At 36.1% G+C, this 21,325-nt stretch overlaps 1 protein-coding gene across 15 annotated transcripts in view; it reads left to right on the forward strand.

The window, feature by feature from the left end:
- LOC124187170 (glucose transporter type 1) overlaps positions 1 to 21,325 on the forward strand; it is a 77,183-nt gene that overhangs the window by 9,049 nt on the left and 46,809 nt on the right. For 11 of the 15 annotated variants that reach the window (XM_046579490.1, XM_046579494.1, XM_046579496.1 and 8 more), the window contains exon 1: positions 18,755 to 19,087. The exons of 2 other annotated variants lie outside the window; for them this stretch is intronic. The gene's annotated coding sequence lies outside the window, so the exon portion shown is untranslated. Of the gene's footprint in view, positions 1 to 18,753; positions 19,088 to 21,325 lie in introns of those variants that run through there. 2 more of the 15 variants (XM_046579487.1, XM_046579503.1) reach the window with 2 other exon arrangements.

The raw sequence follows: 21,325 nt of genomic DNA on the forward strand, positions 1-21,325 counted from the left end.
GTACATGAAAAAATCGTCAGACGCGTAGTTTTTTACGTGCCAACTCGGGAGTTCGAGGGGTCAAATCCAATCGTAAAGTTTACCCTCCAAAAATAAGGGTTGAAATCCCTGAAGGCATAAGCACTGGGTGCATTATAGTCCTTTGATAACGAATGATATCCAGTCGGTTTTATCAAAAAACTTTACGCGAATACCGAGAATTTATGAATAAATCGATTATTCGGGGTAAACTTCAGGGGTGGTTCTTAACCCTTGAACGGACGAATTGGCACGTAAAAAAAAGTACCGGTCTCGTGTTTTTTCCTGTACTACAGCATATCGTAGAAAGATAAAAATCGGTGAGGCACAACTCGAGTACTTTCCTTGCGTTGGTCTGTTTGATTTCCATTCAAGAGCTTTCGGCACTGACGCAAATTTGAAAACAAGACCAGCTCCAACGGGCATAAGGTGCACTTGAAGTTTCGTTCGCTGTTCATTTGATCGAATTCGGTGCAGGGGTGCGGCTTCAAGTCCGCGAATACACGGAGAGCGAAGGAAAGCTCGAAAAGCTCGAGCCTGATGGCCTGCGGAGGTGGAACGGCGGGTTCCTTCGCACCTTTCGTTCAGGTGGATGGCGAGGTTGCGTGCCACCGGCTTATTGATCAAGGCCAAACGTCTCGAGATTTTGCCGCTATACGAGTACATAATACCGATAGGTGTTACCGCCAATAACTAGCCTCCTATTTTCTCGAGCATTTCGATCATTCCCAGTGATAACAGCGCGTCGTACTCTGGTAGAAAAGGTTTATTTCGTAGCCTTAAGCCGACCTGCGGTATCTTGCAGTTTATCGCGCCTTTATTATAACTCAGCTTTCGAATATTTGGCCGGCTCGTTGGGATTGTTCCGAAGCACATTATTCACCGGATCGTACGATGCGCGTACTCATTCTCGAAACAATGCACAGAGGGAAAGGAGCTCTTGAACCAACAGAATAGACTTCGCTGTAGTCCATTCACTTCGATCTATTACCCTTTTTCTTTCTTCCAAATACGATGACTTCGATTGAACAATTTCGATTTAGTTAGTTTGTAGCCAAAATGATTTAGACATGCGAATTCCATGATTCAACGAAAGCATTTATCGTCGCGATCGAGTGAAGTATTGATTCGAGTCAACCCTTTGATGTGTTTCCGAAATTGATTCGACAAAATATCATTTCATTCGAAGTTTAGGCATTGTCCCTCCAAGTCGCATGTTCGTTCATAGAAACAATTAAGCACTTCAAATAAAATAAGTTCACGAATATTGCCGACAAAAAATTTACATCGGTTGAATGCCATACTTCTTTGATCCAACCGGAGATTGTTTGACGTAACTGGCTGAATCAGTTGCACCAATTTGTTTACGAGGTAAAAGAACCACCACATGCTTTGGACCAAGTAGAGAATATATTCATCGTAAATATCGGTGTACTGGTGCTATAAGCAGCCACCAGGCGGTGAACTTTCTCGCTACGGAAATAGCTTCAGATACAGTTATAAAACCGGGTAGTCGGCCAGGAAGTCAGTTACGGATAACGTAATATAAGTTTGTCATCAGACCTATTACAAACGGAAAAAGCATAATAATACCAAGTTTCATAATATTGACTACAAATGAATACAAAACTATTGACATATGTTCAGTTTATACTTCTACGTATCCAACAATGAGTTTTCGGGTGTTACCCATTAAACATCGGATAAATCCCACAAAGTTTGAGACAACAGAATTTTAAATCACATTATTCCAAGAGTCCGTTTTGTGCGCTCGAATAAGTCTAATGTTCAGTCATTGCAATATATTTTTGTATCAACAAATTTCGTTACCTGCTTTCAATCGTTGTACTCTTGACTCATCAAAACACGACTTAGAACAAGCTCAATTTTTTTTGATACAACAACTTCGTATTTTTAGAACAAGTCGATTGAGGTGCATTCAATCGAATTGTCCGTCATTTCAATCAGGTATTTTCTTGATCTAAAATTCACATTACCCCAAGGAATTCACGCCGTGTTATCTTGAGTAAATTGATAGTCAGCATGATCATTCGAAAGCTTGATTCTATTCTACGTCAAGTCGTCACAAGTATTTTGTCCGTCGAATTAAGTAAGTATCGTGTTCGCCGGATTTGACCATAGCATTTAGTTTAATCTAACGAATATCATTTGACTTAAATAATCCCTTCCCTTCGTGTACGAATCATTCTTCGCTAGCGTGAGTTAGTTTTTATTTCGAAATCGTGTCTTAATCTAATTTGAGACAGTTAAAGTTCCTCAAATTAATGATCGTGCAGCCTTTTCAAAGTAGACGTAATTTATGGGAAACAATGAGGAAAACAACATTTCGAAAAATTATAGCTCAAGACTTCCATATCGGTACAGCAAATCTGCATCAAGTTGAAAAATATATTTGAACACAGTTTGATACGATCGAGCTGTTACACTGAAGTTCAATTATCGTGGAGTTATTACCGTATAGTTAGCAGATATTAGAACATCATTTAGAGAATATTCAAACATTTTATAGTGGAAACTATTAGAATTTCTAGTCTCACAATCAGTGTGAAAATTATTCATGCTGTATCTAACATTTGTACATAAATTCATTATTTTTGCTTCGCATTCACTATCGATTGGCAAGCTAATCATCAAATTATGACTTTTGTGTTCAGTGATATTATCATTATTATTACGGCACTGAGATGTTTGTTTTTGTTTTTGTTTTTTTACAATTTTCATTGAAACCGCTAAAGTTTTTTTTATATAATAAATTTGTTATTCACGTAATTCGAAAAGCTTGTATACCATCAAATTTCAACGTAACTATATGAAAACTTGTTTTTCTTCACACGCGTCTCATGAGGTACTCTGAAGAAGAAATTACTGGAATGGAGTTGATTTCTTTATTTGATCTGGCTATGATCTAATTATACATTCAAACAAGGATTAGTTTCATCTTGAGACTTTATTTTAAATAGCGAATTTTCGAAGTACTTGATAATTTCTTTTTTCTTACTAAAAAATAACTACATGAGAATTTGCGAATTGTATCTAAACCTAATTTCTTCTTTGTAATTCTCTTCTTTTCATCCAAACCACGAGATATACGAAATCCCGTAGAAACCGAAATACGTGTAAAGAGATTTAGGCACTGTATAAATCAAAGAAGTTATACCTGAGATGACAAAAGATTGGAAATACCATAATGTTTCTGAAGTTCTTAAGAATTGGATACGATCAATTAAAATTTAGGTTTGAAAATGTTTCCATAATCAAAGAACATTTTTGTCATCTAGTTTACATCCATCGACTCCAATTGCGCCTGATAATCGTTTTTTAATAATTTTTTGCGCACTCACTATTTTGACCAAACTATTCAACCCCTGAAAAATAAAATGAGAACAACAGTGATTCGAATGGGCGATCCTTAATAGGGTCATTTTTTAATTTCGAATGTCTCACCCTCCGAATCGGCTCCAAATGATTCAAAAACATTTGCCTAATATTTTCATATTCTTATCTCGATTCCAACCCGTGTCGCCAGATGAATTTTCATTTCTCTTTTCCAAGGGAACAGTAAATCCGCCAAACGAATTTCGATGAAATTTAATATGGGAGGATTTCTCGGGTCACTGATTGCGAATCTGAACTCGAAATTTCAAAATTCAAAACGGCGAATCCAATATGGCAATACCAAGTGACGTTTGGAATGTTTCTCCGCCATATTGGATCCGCTATACCGAATCTCGAAATTTCAAGTTCAAATTCGTAATCAGCAATCGAAGGACCACCTGTAAGTATATAGACAGGTTATAGGTGCAGGCAGTTAGTTTCTAAGCGCGCGATGTTCTTTTACGGTGTTGTGCACCTTAAAGCGAGTTACCTACTGCTGGTAAAATGCTATAACGCTACGCGAATGTTCATTTGTACTGTAAATTACATGTATACACATGTTCTGTACAAGTCGGGACGTGCATACTCATTCAGGTATAAATGGCAACCACACACCGTGCAACACTATACACCGTACGTGAGAAAGCATGCTATTTGGTTAATCACGCAAGCTTTGCTTTATCTTCTTGGGCGTCAAGTCTATAGCCACAGCGAGTATTCAAATGTCCGCTTTTTGCCCAGCCACTATACACTATAAGCATCGGGCACTACAAGCTCAGGAATAATTAGTTTTTTTACGAGAAGTTCTTTTGGCAAACGAGCTGAGGCTCGTTTGCCGATGGGGTTGTACAGCTATTATTCCCAGCGGTCATTTTGCGGTACTGCAAGGCGTGCTTCTATATTACTCTATCGGCAAAAACGTGTTCGAGCATCAAGCTCCGGTGCGATTTTCCAGGCTGCCCGGATTGTGAGAGAAATTTCTGCAGTATATTTTCACTTTTCGCCGTAATCGAAATCAACAATTCTGGATACAAAATGATAACGAGATTCTTGTAAATGTAACCAGGAAATTGAGTATGATTCACCATTATTCGTGATTACGATCTGTGTTACCATTATATATAGTTTTGTAACGATGAATTGATGCTACGGCCTTATTTAACTAAAAAACTCTAATAAACTAAATAAACAGATTAAAAATATATTATTGAGAATCGGGCAGTATTGGTAATCGGACTAAACAGTTACTAGTACCATATTTTCGTTTAATTTCAACAATCATCTTTTTTTTTTGTTTAAAAACAACAAAATCTAAACCGTCATTGTAACGATACCTTCCAATTTTAGTAAATTTTTCCAGTAACGGTAATAAATGAAGTTTTTCAAAGCGTGAAGCTTTCCCTGCAGCTACATCACGGTTCTCAAGAACTGTATACAGGCGTAAACGAATTATCAAAGAGTGCACCCCGAGTGGATTGAACTCCCGGAGGCCTCGAGTATCGGCACAACGATGATAACAACAACGCCACCGGCCTCCGATGGTAATACGGTTAAGACCCGGCCAAGAGGATCGATTATTTCGAACGCTAGCCGATAAGTGCCGTTCGTGAAGGAGGACACGGAAAAAGCACTCAAGGCTCATAAGCATTACCCAAACATCTTTTTACTTTATCAGGCTCGAGTGTGATGAGAGTTCATAGACTTTATCACAATGGGGGGGGGGGCAAGAGCAAATCCAATACACCGCTTATGGAGACGTGCAAAATTGCGCGATAAATCATCCGGTAATAAAAGCATCCGTTAATATCAGACTCCTGAAATGTTCGGTATAATATGCTAATGCGGAAGGGCAACTGAGTTTAAAGAACTTAAAAGCACGATAAAAATATTTCCCCTAAGGCCGCCCAGCCCTCCTTTCTTACTAGACTCAAAAATTATCTGTAAAACGGTCTTTAAAAATCACTTATAGAAGGAAGCATAAAATACAATTGCCTGATTGTCCACAATTATTGCTGTATGACGTAACAATTTTTTTTCAAATTACAGTATTTTTTTTTATATACATAATTTTACGGAAACTATTTCACGTATTTCATACTCTACTAGATCAAGGACATGTGCTGTTTGTAATAAAAAAGCTCGTAGAACAGCACACGCAGTATTTAAATATCGAATAAAACAGGTATTCATTACATTTTTGTTAACGCAGTGCACAGACTCCTTTGATATTCATTGACAGACGATATTCTCGTGATTTATAGCAGACGCCATGTTGGGGCAGTAAATGTGCTGCACCAGCTGGTTCATATTTAATTATAAAATTGTATTTTCGCTGCATATTTCACCGTATATTGACTCAACATCACAAAATGAAAGTTCAACGGCTTGCAGGACATTTTCTGTGACTTCGTATTCGCAAGATTTAGCTAGAACGATCAGCTGATTACCCAGCGCCATATTGCCTAGCTAACCACGCCCACGTTACGGATCCAAATATTTTCTTCCGTTGTATTTACGTTCGGCCGATGAATAAGACCAATTCTCAGGCACGACCGGGACGTAGTCTTAGGATATATAACATTATGTATGGGTATTGTTTCGGTACACGCATGGCTTTCTGGAAAACGAGCGTCGTACCATTTCGCGTAGCTGTATAATATTCGCAATTAGAGGGGCCCTAGTCCCAACCCTCGCTGGATGTATGCGGATAACTCGCGTAGGAGCTGGAAAAGTGGGTTTCTAAGTGCCCGCTATCGCATATTATAACCGCGGCGCATTCCCTGCTTCAGCGCACTCCTTTATCTACCGAGCAGGGAACACAAACTTGGAAACCACGCACAACCCCAAGGAGGTTCGCCGGGCTGCTGCTTGGTCGGCAAACGTGACCTAAATTACGTATGATGTACCCGCAGAGAATTTTACTCCATAGAGCATGCTGCATGAGCTATTTAAGGGGGTCGTCTAGGCGTGAAGGCTGCTTTTTAAAGGTTTGGGGTATTTTTTTAAGACAAACCATTGAAATAAAATTTCTCATTATTTTAACAGTATACTTTTTGACATTTTAAAAAATATTCTAAAGTTTTTGGAGATGAATTAGCGACTGCAACCTAATGTATAGTGCCTGATAGGAACGTATGTAAAAAAAAAAGTGTAGACAGGATATTTCAAAAAGTACTAGACCGATGCTGCTAAAATTTGTACAGCATCTTTGTTATACTTATACCTATTGCGTGAACCAGGGTATTCACGATTGCTTTAGTAGTTTTTGTTGCTTCATATTAGCTCCGATACACTGAATTGATATCAGAATAGTGTGAAATTCTATATTACCCGATAAATTTTTAAAAATAGCAAAAACTCGAATTTCTTCGAAAATCAAAGTTTCAATTGCAAGGAAGTTTCCAAACTTACGGCACCTTGAATACTGTACATGATTCTCTGAGCTCATGAATTATTCAATACGTATTCCACTGGTATCGGCGGATTAAAATGTTGCTTATAAAGCATCGAAATAGAAAAAAAAACCACTCATCCAGACACGTGCAGACAATTACTCGTATGAATTTAGTTAGACAATTCTTTCATCCATAGACACACAGCTCGAATCTCTGGTATGAAACACAATGTGAATCCGCGAGCTCATCAAGTCCATGTAGTACTCCTGCCCTTACCGACTGAGCAAACTCAGCCTTTTTGAATCCTTTTCGTTCGTTTGTTTATTTAACATAGTGTAACGAAGTTGTCTTCTAACCTCTTATACAGCCTGGCAGTCATCAAACGTTTAATCTACTGTCTATTGTACGGTTGCTCGGTAAACCGATATGATTGTGACAATAGTCAGTCTCGAGACTTTGAAATGAGAACATCTTTAAACGTATCGTCTCAACGTTTCTTTGCTTTGTATTTCTTCTTTGATTCGACGTTCCCTATTTCGCACATAGGACCCATTTTCCTCTCTAGCGGCAATTCAAAGATTGCCTCATCTTGAGAATAGGAAGAAAGAGGGTCAGTTTGCTCGGTCGGTAAAGGTAGGAATACTACGTAACCTTAATACTCGTATTGTATACTTTTCTTCAGCATGCTATGGAACAATTTGATTGTGAGCAGTTCTCTTAACGACCTTGCGCACTACCGACATATATACCGTAATACATATATCGCATGTATAACTCGTTTATAAACACTATTTCCAAGTTACGTAATCCATATATGATATTGCACAATCGTTGTATGTCTGAAATTATCAGGGTACGTATTGTGCTACATAGTTCACCGATACGTCGTACATTGATGTGTAATAAACTTGAGAAATTCTTGCCTCTTCTCAGATCTTTGTGATCACTGTCCTTTTTCGGTGTTTCCATCAGAATTGAAAGAGTACGAAGGGTTCTAGAAAAAATTCCAACAGAATTTTCGAGGTTGCGTCTGATTTATCTTGATTAAAAAAAAAAAGAAGAAATTATTAGTCAATATTTCAGTGTCGGTATTTTTGCACACATAGCACAGTAATTTGGCGCACAAATTTAAAAATATTCCAACAAAAATTTTTGCATTGCAACGATAAAATTATTTTGGTTATCTAGGTATTTTTACATCGTCGCTGAAAATCTTTGTAAATCTTCTAACAATCCGAAAAAGTATGCCATATTCGTGATAAATTTGAAGAAAGGTCGAACTTTTTTTTTTGTATACGATTTTCAGAAAAATTTTCCACCACAGGATACTCAGGTTCTGGGATCCTAATACCAGGTATTAAATCAATTTAAATTTAAATTTGATCTAAAACTAATTTGATTAATAATCTTAACTAGAGTCCATCCCTAGTTATCCTTTTTTTATCCTCACGAATCATCAGTAGTGGATAACAAAAATCTATTTGCACTTCTACTTGCGATGCATTTGAAAAAACTGTGCGATATCCAGTTACTATAAATGATGTAAAATTTGTAGAGGTTTTGATGAATCTCAAGTTTTAAGCGATCAAGTTTAATTCAAAACTCGAGTTTTCGGTTACTCCGAGTTTCAATGACAAGCGAATGTTAGCCGTGGAATATTTATCCTCGCAAATTTGCCACTTTGTGCTTGTGAACAGTTTATACCAAGTTTCAAATCCTGAAGACCTTATTATTAAAAATCTCGATCGGACCTGATCCATAGAAATTTCGAATAGACGTATTTTGGGCAATTCAATCTCGAGACATATGAAAAAATAAGTTGGTTCACAATACACGGTTCGACTCAAATACAGCTGTTTGTTCGTTGGGCCTTTTGTACGCGTACATCTAATTATCATACAAACGAAGAAGAATACGTCCATGAAAAAGTATACTCGTCCTCGCCGTGTCATTTATCAGAAATTTTTGTGCCTTTGGTATCGCGTGTGTTTTGTGATTGGAAATCTATTTACACGTAGAGACACGTAGCCATTTCAATCGTGGATCCGACAATAGGATATAACGATCGGTGTCTAGATGGAGCGGGGCGTGTGCAGGATCATGAGAAAATATCGCTTTGAATTTCAACACTCGTGATTATAATTTCATTCGTAAATCGATGATGTGTAATCAGCTGTAAATTGTTTTGACGGGAAGTTGATGTAAACGGTATTTCGTAACGAGTGATTGAAATTTGATTCGCAGAAATAATTCAAAGCCACTAGATTTTTGCCGATTATAGGTACTCGATGATGATGTAAAATTTGACATTGGCAAGTTTTTCAGAATTTATTTACGAGAAAACTGGTTGCAGGTTAACTAAATTGTTCAACTGATTCGACAATGTGAATTCAGCTATTTGAAGTTATTGATTGTACTTAATTGTATTTGAACTTTGAGGATCTTCCTAGTTTTTAAAAAATTTTTTAATTGTCAAAATTTGCCAAACGATATTATTCTCATACACACCCCTGGAAGCCTTTGATTCGTCACACTCGTCACTTTGACAGCTTTTTCAGTTGACGGGAGGTACATTTGATTCATCATTAAAAATAAACTGTCTGTCTGAATGTTTTTAGTTCAAATATTCCATGCCAAGTAAACGACCTTTTGACCAGATCATTTTCGATTAGACTGATTTATTTTACATTTTCGAACTTGATAAATGGAGCTTTCATGAATTGTTTTTGGATTGTTATCGACAGAAAAAAAGTGATCAAGATTTCACGTATTTCGATGTGAAACAGACTTCAATAAAGTAATACTGAAAAACTTACTGCAAATGATGTCGAGGGATTCACAAAATTTCGAAGCAGAAAGACATAATATGTATTTGTCCTTTTAGTTTGGACAATTTCCATTCTTTCCTCTTGAATCTGTAAAATTTACGACTATATTTTTTAAAATTTGAGTTCCGTCTCGTTGTCAAAAGCTCCTTGACTTGGCGTGGCAATGCCTCTTGTACATGTACTGGTCAAAAGCAGGCGCACGTTTGATCTGTTTACCTCGTGATTTGAATGAGCTCATTACGAGCTTCGCAGCTGCGAGGATGAGGATGCAGGTAAATAGGTTTTATAACGAATCCACGGATAGAATGTTTGAGGAACGCTGAAAGGCAAACAACTCTTACAGTGAGTATTTTTTTTCAACCAATCTGAAAGAAAACCGTAAAAAAAAAAAAAAAAAAAAAAAATGGTAGGGGTGAAATTGTAGAAAGATCAGAAAACAGAAGGTTTGGAAATATATCGAATTTTCGAAAACGAGAATATCTGTTTCGTAGTATTTTTAAATGTAGAAATATCAAAGTACAGAAAACCAAAATATGCAGTAGAATCATCAGAATGAATGAGAATACAACAAGTCAAAACATAGAATCGTCATGAATTTTTGTTTTCTACGCATTTATAAATTTCGAATTTTGTATGTTTTGAATTTCCAATTTTCAAATTTCGAAAAAACAGATTTTAACGCGTTTTATAATTCAGCATTCCAACCCTTTTATATTATTTCTGCCCGTTTTATCCCTGTGCATGAAAAAAAACTACACAAAAACTACAAAAAAAAAAGAGAAAAAAATCTCCCCTTCACGAGGCCAGGTCGAGTAAATATCTAGGCTGCTTGCCCGACGATCAAGAACCGCCGCCAGGCTGACTGCCTGCACTTGTATATACATGACCTGCAACGCCTGGAGCACTCTGCGACATTATTTCACGCTTTAGACCCGCGAGGAGTTCCAGAAGCGATGAAACTACGTCATCACAGGAAATTCGCATCGGCTGGCTGTGTAAAAAGAGTTCTGGAAGAATATCCGTACGTATACCGTGCATAGAGTTACAGGCACATCCGCAAATTGGATATCGCAGTGGCACTTTACACTGCAATCAGCACGGTGATTGATGCAATCACGGTGACAGTGCGACTTGTTTGAAACGTGTTCGCTGCAGTCCGCTGGACGAGTTAGGAAAAGGCGCGCAACGTTCACTGCAGGGTGAATTCATCTGGAGCCTGGAGTGAGTTTCGAATTATTCTCATTGTCAGGTGAAAACACCCCGTTTTATACCTCAGTCATTCAATCCAGCTGCTATACGCAACGCGTTTTGATTCTCTTCAAGAATCAATCGAATCATACGAATCAAAAGTTTGGAGAAGAGAGAAAATATACCTCTGAAAAGTTTCCATTGATTTTGTTTTCATCGATGACGATGAGTGCGGATGAACGAGGATCTCTACCGTGTCGTGGGAATGAATGTGAGCAAATTCGAATTAACGCGTGTTAAAACGCGAACAATTTGAGAAGAGGTTTTACGATTATTGATCTTTTTAATCCAACTGTAATATTTTTTAGCTTATTTTGTTCGCCACAGAGATCTACAGACATCACAAACATACTTGCAAATAGTTGTCACCGGACTATGGAATCTAGATTTATCCTTAAAGTTGCGTTAATAGCAACACCGGGTGTTAATAAAATGACAATAATAATCCTCGAGGGACATTCCTGAAACGGTTTAGAAAATAGAAATCAAGGCATAAATGATGCGCAAGCCTGTTTTCTCGGCGAAACATTCACTCTACAAATGAATTACACCCACCTGCAGCCACTATTATTCGTGACATTATTGTTACGTTTCACTGCTCGTCACAATTGTATCGTATTATATACGCGTTCTAGTCTAGTAAAGAAATTCACGAGGTAGACTCATATTACGCTATTTGTTTCGCAATCGGTTTTTTCCGTACGTGTAGTCAGAAATTTTTTTCAGATAAATTTACCGCTGCCAGAAATTACACGGTTACGAAATCGAGTCCTCGATTTTTCAACGCCAACTGATATCAGTCTAGTAAAATATTTACCGCCGAAATGATAATCTCACCTGAACTTGATGTGGAAGCTACGCAAATGCAACTTTTTACCTTAAAATTTATACTAATAATTGTTTTGCCGAAATGTACCGGATATTTCCAAGCAAAGGTCGCGGTATGTTGGGTGGCCTACCATTGAGGGAAACAAATGTCGGTAATACAGACCTACCGAGTTATCGATATGTAGCGCGTTTAGGGTCCTCGTGAGTGAACTGCAACTGCCTCTGTTGCCAAATTGTGTGGATTTGGCCAAACAGTTGCTTCCTTGTTTATAACCTATGCTAAAATGTTCAATGATCGCGTTTCAGAGTCACGTTGAAGTGATTACGATTTGGTAGGTCTGTTTTACCGATATTTGTTCCCCTCGGTGGTAGGCAACCCAACACACTTCGTCGTTGACTTGTAAATACCTTACAATTCTTCGTAAATATAAGGAAAATGGATGATTCCTTTCCATTTTTCTACCATCTTGCTAAAATCCTCCGAAATATCTTCAAGGTGTTTAATATTTTCTGGGACAAATTTAAATAAAGTTTCGACTTTTACTACGTAAACTATCCCAGATAAATGTTGTACGGAGAACAGGAACCAATTTCCACGGATCGAGCACCACTGACGTAGTTTTTGATTGGTCGGACGGTAGTGACGCGGTCGAAGTGGGTTGCTTGGATCAACTTAATCTTTGACGAAAATAAGAGCTGAAATAAAATAAAAGTGACAAAATAGACGTGAGAAATGACTATTCGCGTCATTTTTAATTAGTCTTGGTTATACTGTCGTTCGTATCAAACATCGGTGAAAAATTGGGCCAGCTAATCTCGAGTCGATGCGACGAATTTTAGAGCTGGAAAATCTTCTATTCAATATAATGTAATAACACGAAACGCATTGCATTATGATATTAAAACACGGTTCGTACGAGAATAAACTCTGTCTTTCATTACAACAAGTCACACAACAGCGATAAACTGATATTACCTACGTTTTAATACTCGTTTCAGTTATCTTGTGGACACAACGTGCATATAAGGTTTCATTCAGCGATGCGGAAATGCCGCTTTGCGTGTGTCGTCATTATATCCTACATCGTTAATTATGTACATATTATCCACCGATGTAAACGGAAGAGAATTCTTTTGATTTAAAGCAACGTTTTTCTACAATAGCTAGGCATAACTAGAACGCCTTATAGATTAGTACATATCATCCGTAATATATAATATTAGACATTTTTTTGTTTTTTATAGTTACATACTAAAAATTTTTAGAAAAATGTTGATCGAATACCGTTTCAAATTTTATTAGAATGACGAAAAAATGTGGTGCAAGTAACTATTTAATGTGATTATAGTTGCGAATGCTATATTTTCTGGTTACCACAACAATCAAATCAGTTTGTTTAGATTATTACATTTTTGACATTGAAATAAGTGCAAGAAATCAATTTATCGTTGCACTATTACCAAATTATCGAAATAGTTACAAGAAACTATAGTCAGAACTAGTTGTCAGGCTAGGAACTTGGAAGGAACTTATTTTTCGGTCATGGTGAAAAATGAAAATAGTTTCGAACTGTACAGTAAATAGAATTGAAAATTTTTCTCGGTGTAGAATTTGATGAAAAATCGATTGATTTCTTTCTTACACAGATATCTCGTTTTATAGAACACAAAAAATAATCGCTTTTTACATGGATGAAGCTCATTCGGCGAGAACAGTAATCATCGTTGTCGCGACGGGTACCCTTTTCATTAATCCTTTCATCACACGTTTCCTTTCATATTGAATCTTCTACTCCAGTAAGCCTCATCAGCGACTGTAACTGGATGAAAACAGAAACTGAACCCGACGGATCAGGAAAATTCGATAAAAAATCTTGTGATGTTTTAACTACGTTAAGCGACGATTTTAGTCTTGATTCTCGATATAATCAGAGTTCCTAGACTTCCGGTGTGAAATTACACTGTAAACATATAATATTGAATTTCTACGATAATTATGCAATAGCAATGTGTCGGCCATTTTGTACACTTGAGAAAGAACATCGCAAATTTAGGAGAATGTCATAAAAAGCGTTTTTTTTTTCTTTTCAAAAACGTGTCTAGGTCTGAGGATATAACTATTTCGAAGTTTGTTTCAAGCAGTAATTTTTCTTCGTTTCGAACACGCTATTTTTAATCATACAGTTGCAAAATTGCAGTTAAATCCCTGTACAGAAGAGATGTTGGCTAAATTATTGTGAAGTAGTTTAATAAAACTTTGATTTCGAATATTCCATTTGAATTGCATTTTCCTAATTTGGGAAATTTTGCAATCGATATTTGATCTCCATTTTTATAATTACGTTTCTCGCAGTATTTTTTTTTAGTAATCTTCACATTAATTAACGTCTTCATTTGATTGTTTTTTTCGTTTTAGTTGTTGGTTAATTAAGTCCAATAAGTTTCATTTCGAGAATATACATAATTTCTTCTCTTTTTCATTCGCTCGTTGGTATAGTTGAAAATTAAAAGACAAACGTCGAGTAGCAACTCTTTCCGTAACATTGAGAATGATGAATTACCGCGATCCCCGCAGTTCTTGACGCAAAGAATCATAGCATATGCGGTATTCCGCATCATGATACAGTTCACATGCAAATACTGTATGCGGTTTATTGGCGCGCAATACGACGTGACGCATATTATGAATACGCTTCGGTTGAATCAGAAACTGTGTGAAACGATAAATTAAATGTTGATATAAAATAAAAGATATGTCTGACATTGATGTTTGTCAGTTGAAAATTTTCAACTTTTTGTAGATCTTTCCTGTGACTTCTATTTCAAATGCACAAGGAAGGATCGTCTTGACTTTTCTATTGTCGCTAACAATAAGAGACTGAGGGGCTTCTGGTCGCAAAACCAGCGTGAGATTTGAGAAAAAGCAGGTAACCGTGTGACGGAAGGTGTTGTCTCCCGAATTTTTATCTTCCACTTTATTTTATTACGGTTATTTATTTATTTCGTTCGTCACGAGAAGTATCATCAATAATTTATCTTGAGATAAATTGGTGATTTGTTTAAGATGTTTTCTTTTAAGTCTTGTGAATTTCTGAAATCTTTAGCTGATCACATCCTGGTCTTTAGTTATCTGGAAGACTTTTCCTTTTAGATGAACTAAAGTTGCCAGAATCTCTCTGATCAACTTTTACAACAGAGGTGGAACGACTTAAATCGTACAATGAATTCAAATAAACTTTTCCAGTGCACTTGATGATACCAGCGATACGAAATTCGTAAATAACTTTATTTATCAATCACAAAGCGTCTAAATTTCTACAACATCTTTTACCGAATGCCTTCTCCTCCCTTTTTCACAACAATCCTGTGAAAATAGCGTTGTTTATTAAACTTGAACTTATTTTCTATCAATCAAACGTTTAAAAATAACAGACAAACTATAAACCAATGAACAAGCCCTCTATGCTTATATTGCCTCTCCACGTCGACTAGGTTTTTTGAACCCATGGTCCCAAGGAAACACAATTCCATGTACCAGTGATTCAATAATTATACATTAAATTAGTTACAACGGGCTGCCAGTACTTCTATAAACTCAAAAGTGATTTCCCGAAGGGAGGGTTAAAAACGGCGAGGGATCAAATTGGTCGATCAACTTTGAATGGAACGTCCTAATAAGGAAAGCTATTATCGATGAAAAATTCGACGATGGTTTTTGGAGGAGGTCGAAGGTTCGTTAGTTTTAGGTTAGGTTCCAGGTTCGTTAGTCAGAGTTTGCCTTCTCGGTAGAATCGGGTCGTTTCCTCCCCCGCTCCGTAAAGCTGACCTGCGTGTTTCTTCTATCTTTTTACCCCACGAAGAGTGAATCTATTGAGCGTATCGGGGCGACGCGTATCGGTTTTCGCCCTGCTAATGGAGGGACCCAGGTTAATGTTTTGTAAATGAATGATGCTGGGACGGGAGAATCCATCGCAAACCGGATGCGCACGCGTCTATATATCTACACACACACACACACACCGACTAATGAGCAATGCTCGCGTCAATTAATCCAAATTTTACAATCAACTGAGCAAGCTGCGCAATAAATTGCGGTAACATAAATTTTTTGAAACGTGTCTCAAAATCATTTTAAATTCTATTCTTATATCCGTTACCGTTTAATTTTATCACCATTATTTTTATCCACTCGATCGGTTTTCGTCTAATCGTCGGTATTCAAATATATGTGCTCGATTTTTATTCTACGGGGAAAAAAGAAAAGATAACTTGAAAGTAATCTGCAGAAGCGAAGTAGAAAGATTACGAACGTCGTTTCATAGTTTGGGTTTTTTTTTTTTTATTTTCCATGGCATTTTACGAGGTCCGATAATTTCAGAATTCCATATCGAACATTAACTTTCTATGACAATAATTTGTAGCTGAAAAATATATATATATATATGCGATATACTCTCTGAAACTTCTGGAATGTCCAAGATTCAGAACGATCGTTGTTGCACATGTTTTGAACAATAAACTTAAGTAAGCGAATTTAGTCTGAAAACATTACTGCAATTCGTTTATTTATTCAGTACAAGAGCTCGATACTAATAATCGAATTATCAGTTACAGGTCTGTAATAGTCAAATACAATGAAAAGAATAATGAGAAAAAATAACTCCGTACATACGAGAGAAAATAAGATAAGAAGTAGTAAAAACACTAGCGAATGGATTATACGATAGCATAAACATAAAGTATAAAAATAAAGAAGTTAGTTATCGTGTATATTACGCGTGCGAGAAATACGGCGAAACTGGGAGAAAAATTACTTTGAAAGTATGTCACAGAGACACTAGAGGTAAAGAAAACAGATAAAAAAAAAAAAAAAAAAATTGTCACAAAGGTAAAAGAGAGATGAACACTTTAATTAAGCAAAATATAATGATCGGTAATAATTGCTTCGAATTCCTAGAAACAACGTGTAAATGCTTTATGTGAGCTGGAAACGTCAGGAGAAAGAGAAAAACAGATCAACGGAGAAACGCGAAGGTCAAACGAGACGAAAGTAATTCAGAAATCTTGTTCGTTAACGAAAGGTTACTGACTAGACAAACCAGTTTCTCCGGAAGATTATACGCGCCGGGACACTCAAAGTTATCTGATTGATCTACGCTTCAAGATTCTAGAACAATCTCGTTCCCAAATTCACTGGATAAAGAGCGTCGAGATTTTCAAAAATGAAAATCTGTGATACCAAAACCGTAGATCTATCAATTTTTCATACTATTATAAACTAGACACGGTGAAAACTAATATTTCACAAGTCTGAATGTATTTTAGGGTATTAAAAATATTGGCCGGATAGTGAAAAACGAAGAATTTGATACAGCGATATAAAAGATAAACGGTTTGTTAGATTGAGGTAAAATTTTTTATTACAGTAAAAATATGTATGCGTTATCTGTTAAATAGTAGGAGAAAACTAATCGAAATTGAATACCTGAAACAAACAAAAGTTATAAAAAAAAAACAGATATCAACATGAAAAACGACTTCCATCTTTTTGGGTTGTAACGCAATTGTACAATAATCTCAAATCATACGCAAAGAAACGTTTCATTTGTTACAGTTACGAATGTCATTTCAATTCTCATCTCGGTTGTTTGGTAAAAAATATAAATAGCCAACGAGTGCGTATTAACAAGAACTGGGAAACTTCTCTCATTGTTAGTGTTTAAAAATAAGCGTTTCCAGTACGGTCTTAATTGTTCCGAAGCATGACGTTTAATTCGAAATGCCGAACGGTAATTTGGTCTGTTCAAAATGGACCGAGAAAAAATTCAAAAGTTTGTACTTTGTAGTTATGAATACGGAAAGTTAATCTCAGGGTAATTCGATGACGCTGAATCGAACGGTGATAATAATTTTGCAATCAACTCCCGAGATCGTTATAAAAAAAGGGTTAATCCGTTCCATTCGAAATCTGATAACCTTATCAAGAAATATGTTAAAAAAAATGTTCATCTTCGTATCTACAAAAATAAGAGAGAAAAGAGCGAATGAAAATTTTAATGTCCCCCCTTCCATTTAAATGGTTTTACATTTCTTTCTCCTTTATTTTTGAACATTCGAATAGAAACGTAGAATATTTTTTCACTTTTTTTTCTCCCAACGTAATTTTTGTTCCGATAAATTTATTAGATTGCGAATCAAACTGTTTAACCCTACTTTTTTATAACGATCTCGGGGGGGGGATTGATTGCAAAATTATTATCACGATTCCGCGCAGCTTCATAGAATTATCCTTAGACCAAGTTTACGGATTCATATTAAAAAGTACTACCTTTCGTGCTTGTTTACTGGTGTATAAAAATCGTGAATATACAGTATTAGCAGCAAGCTGCTGCAGTCGTTCAAGTAAATCGCATGATACCTAAAGTAAGTGTAAGATTTATCGACCCTGTCCCAATTACTGACCTTTTCTGACCGTCAACGTTCGTTCCTAATTATTTCTAAAATGAGCAAAAAATAAATTTGCAGTGTCTCACCATCGTTAGCAATTGGTTTTAGCAGTCGAAAAATTCACAATTTGTACCGTAAATTAATAATTTTGTAAAACAAGAGGCGTAAAAATTTGGTCTAAACGTGTCGATAAATACCGTTTAATTTACAACAATTGCAAAGAATATCGCCGTAGAAGCGAACCGATACACAGGCGAAACAATCAGAGCATAAAGAGACATTGCACAAATTGTTCGGCTGCGAATAACGTCGATCCGATTTCCGTTTCGGGACTTTCAAGTGTACACAAACGAATTTTTCCCTAACGATTTTACATACGGGCAGGGAGCTTATCTCTCGAAAATTGATACGCATCGCGATGATATATTACCTTTGGTGACATTGGTGACGTATCGTGTTTCCCCCTCCGAATCCCGCCGGCAATTCAATGACGAGAGTAGACAGCGTGGGAGAGAGAGAGAGAGAGAGGAGAGAGAGAGAGGGAGAGAGAGAGGAGAGAGAGAGAGAGAATTCGTCGGCGAAGCAAGTGTAAAGTTGAATCAGTCGAGCATTTGCCGTAGCGCCGTTTGTACACGTTGGAATTCCGATCCAACGCAACGTCGACTAGCGTCTGGGATTAAAAGATACGTTTGGTGTTCACTTTCACCAAAATCGCTGGTGCGTTTCGCGGATAATAAAAAAAAAAAAAACGAATTTTTGCCGGATTCCCGTGCTCTGAAAGTCCGCGAATGATTTGGCGTTACTCGTACGCGTGTTGGTGATATTAGAATGTTCGGTGATCGATAAGTGAGAAATTTTCAACCGGATAGTGGAACGTCTTTTACAACAAGGAGATAGTTGTTCACGGCTGTCGTTTCCAGTCTACGAGTAAGTTGTCGTCGTTTTGTATAAATAACACGTGAAACGTTTTTTTTTTTTGTAATACATGTTACGTACGATGTAGCAAATTGGAGTTAATTGACCCATTACACAGTTAATTAGAGAAACTTTGCAGCGTCTAGACGAGTATTGAAGATTATTTTTAAAGGGTTTGAGTTTTATTTTGAAACAAGAGTCGGAGGACGAAAGGATTCTCTTTGAATATGAATATTTTGGGTAATTTATTTCGCATAAACGAGAAGGCTTCGATCGATTCGTTTAAAGTTTATCTTAACCGGATGAAATTTTTTATTTTTATTTGCTTCTTATTTTGAACCAGAAAACTTTGGTACAGGTTCCTTTTTTATATTACTGTTTACTAAAATTAAAGTAACTGAGATGAAGATTTAGACTCGAGATTAACGGACGGGACTTTTTTTTTTTTTGAGCAATAATGAGGCCCAGAATGGAGAAAATTAACATACCGATATTCGTTCGTTTTTTAAATACGTCAAAAATACGGAAAATAATTTACTAAATTAAGATATACAAAGTTGTAATTACGATTTAAATATCGAGTTTAATACGATTAGAGCTGTATTTCATTACATGTGAAAAGAAGTAAAACTAAAAGAGGTGCCAGGTACGTTGAACTTTAGAGAAATCGCATTATCGTATTCGTACTTGCATCAGACAATGTCCAGAGCGAAACGTTGTCTATTCATTGTAGTTTGCATCCGTGAGACTTTTCTTTATTTTTAAAATCATAGTTAACGGTTAATAATACTATTAAATTCGTTAGAGGGTTTGAAAAAATTGTTTTCCCGTTCAGTTTATTAGGTATAAACTAAAAGATATTTGTAATTCACGGACTTTGGTAAAAAAAATTCTGCTCGAAGAAACCATTCGGTTAATTTTTGAATCTTTCTTCGTTCTTTGTAACTTTTTAAACGACTTGAGAACCACTGAGTGAAAGATGAACTCGTTACAGACCATTTGAAAGGCTTGAAAATACGTAGACAGCGACCTTCTTTAATGATTTTAATGATACCGGACGTGTTGGATGCAAAGATTCGAATAATTCAACAGGATGATGATAATAATAATAAGAAACAATCGCTCGTTTTGCAATCGTTTAATTCCTGACCTTCCGAAAAACATATCGGCCGATATTTTGTTAAAAACAAGGCTTAATATGAATACATTGTACGTATGGGTCTATAAAATTTATCTGGGGTAATTTTTACAACATTAATTCACGGATAAAGCGAGATTTCGACCGTGAGAATTGGACCAGCATTAGGCTACGCTTTTGTAACTAACAAAATGCAATAACAGTTTCTTGATCGATATTTGTTGATTTAAAAATGTTCCACTTGTCTCACAATGCCGTTTCAGTAAATTCGGATGTGTAAAATGGGGTGAAAATTTATCAGGTGTACAGTCTGGTGAGAAAGTTAATAAAACATAGGATAAATATTGAATCATGGTTCAAAAAGTGAACATGAAGTTGATTGAGTTGAATTTAATTGAAGGAGGCTTTTGTTGACATAGAAAAAACATTGGACATTGGTAATTTAAAATGAAATGAGTCAAATTAGTCAAATTGTTTGATTTTGACGTATATAAAAATTACCAACGACACAAAATTGCTCTGAACTCGAACGCAATCAGAATTTTTACGCGGATTTCGTAAGTTACAAATCCTTTTTCTTTCGAATCTCTGTTCTAAAATTTGTTGACACTTCGCTTCTTTTCTTCATCAACATTCTACGTAAAAGATACAAAGTTGAAATTTGTTGTGCTAAAAATTTATTTCTAATCGTTACAGACCTGCACTTGATAAACTTTCCACTCGATTTTGGGGAAATGAAGTGGATTGTAATAAAAATTATAGAGATAACGATTTTGGGGTGAAATTGTTGAAAGATTGTTTAACGGAACTTTGAACACTGAGAAAAGAGTTTATTTATTGTTAACAACATATATTTGGATATGACGAAATAAACGTTTCGTTGTTATTATGAAATTTTAGTTGGGCCAGATATGATTTGTTAAGTATTAAAAAATATCTATCGATCATTATTCGGCTTAACTAAAATTCGATGATAATAATATCGAAACAGTTATTTCGCCATATGAAGAATATACGTTTTTTAATATTAGAAAAACTCTTTTCTCAGTGAAATTACACTAATTTAATCCAAAGAAAAAACTAGCAGAAAAATTGAAAACTCTCATTATTGT

This window comes from Neodiprion fabricii, chromosome 7, assembly GCF_021155785.1.
Source record: "Neodiprion fabricii isolate iyNeoFabr1 chromosome 7, iyNeoFabr1.1, whole genome shotgun sequence".
Taxonomy (NCBI): Eukaryota; Metazoa; Arthropoda; class Insecta; order Hymenoptera; family Diprionidae; genus Neodiprion; species Neodiprion fabricii.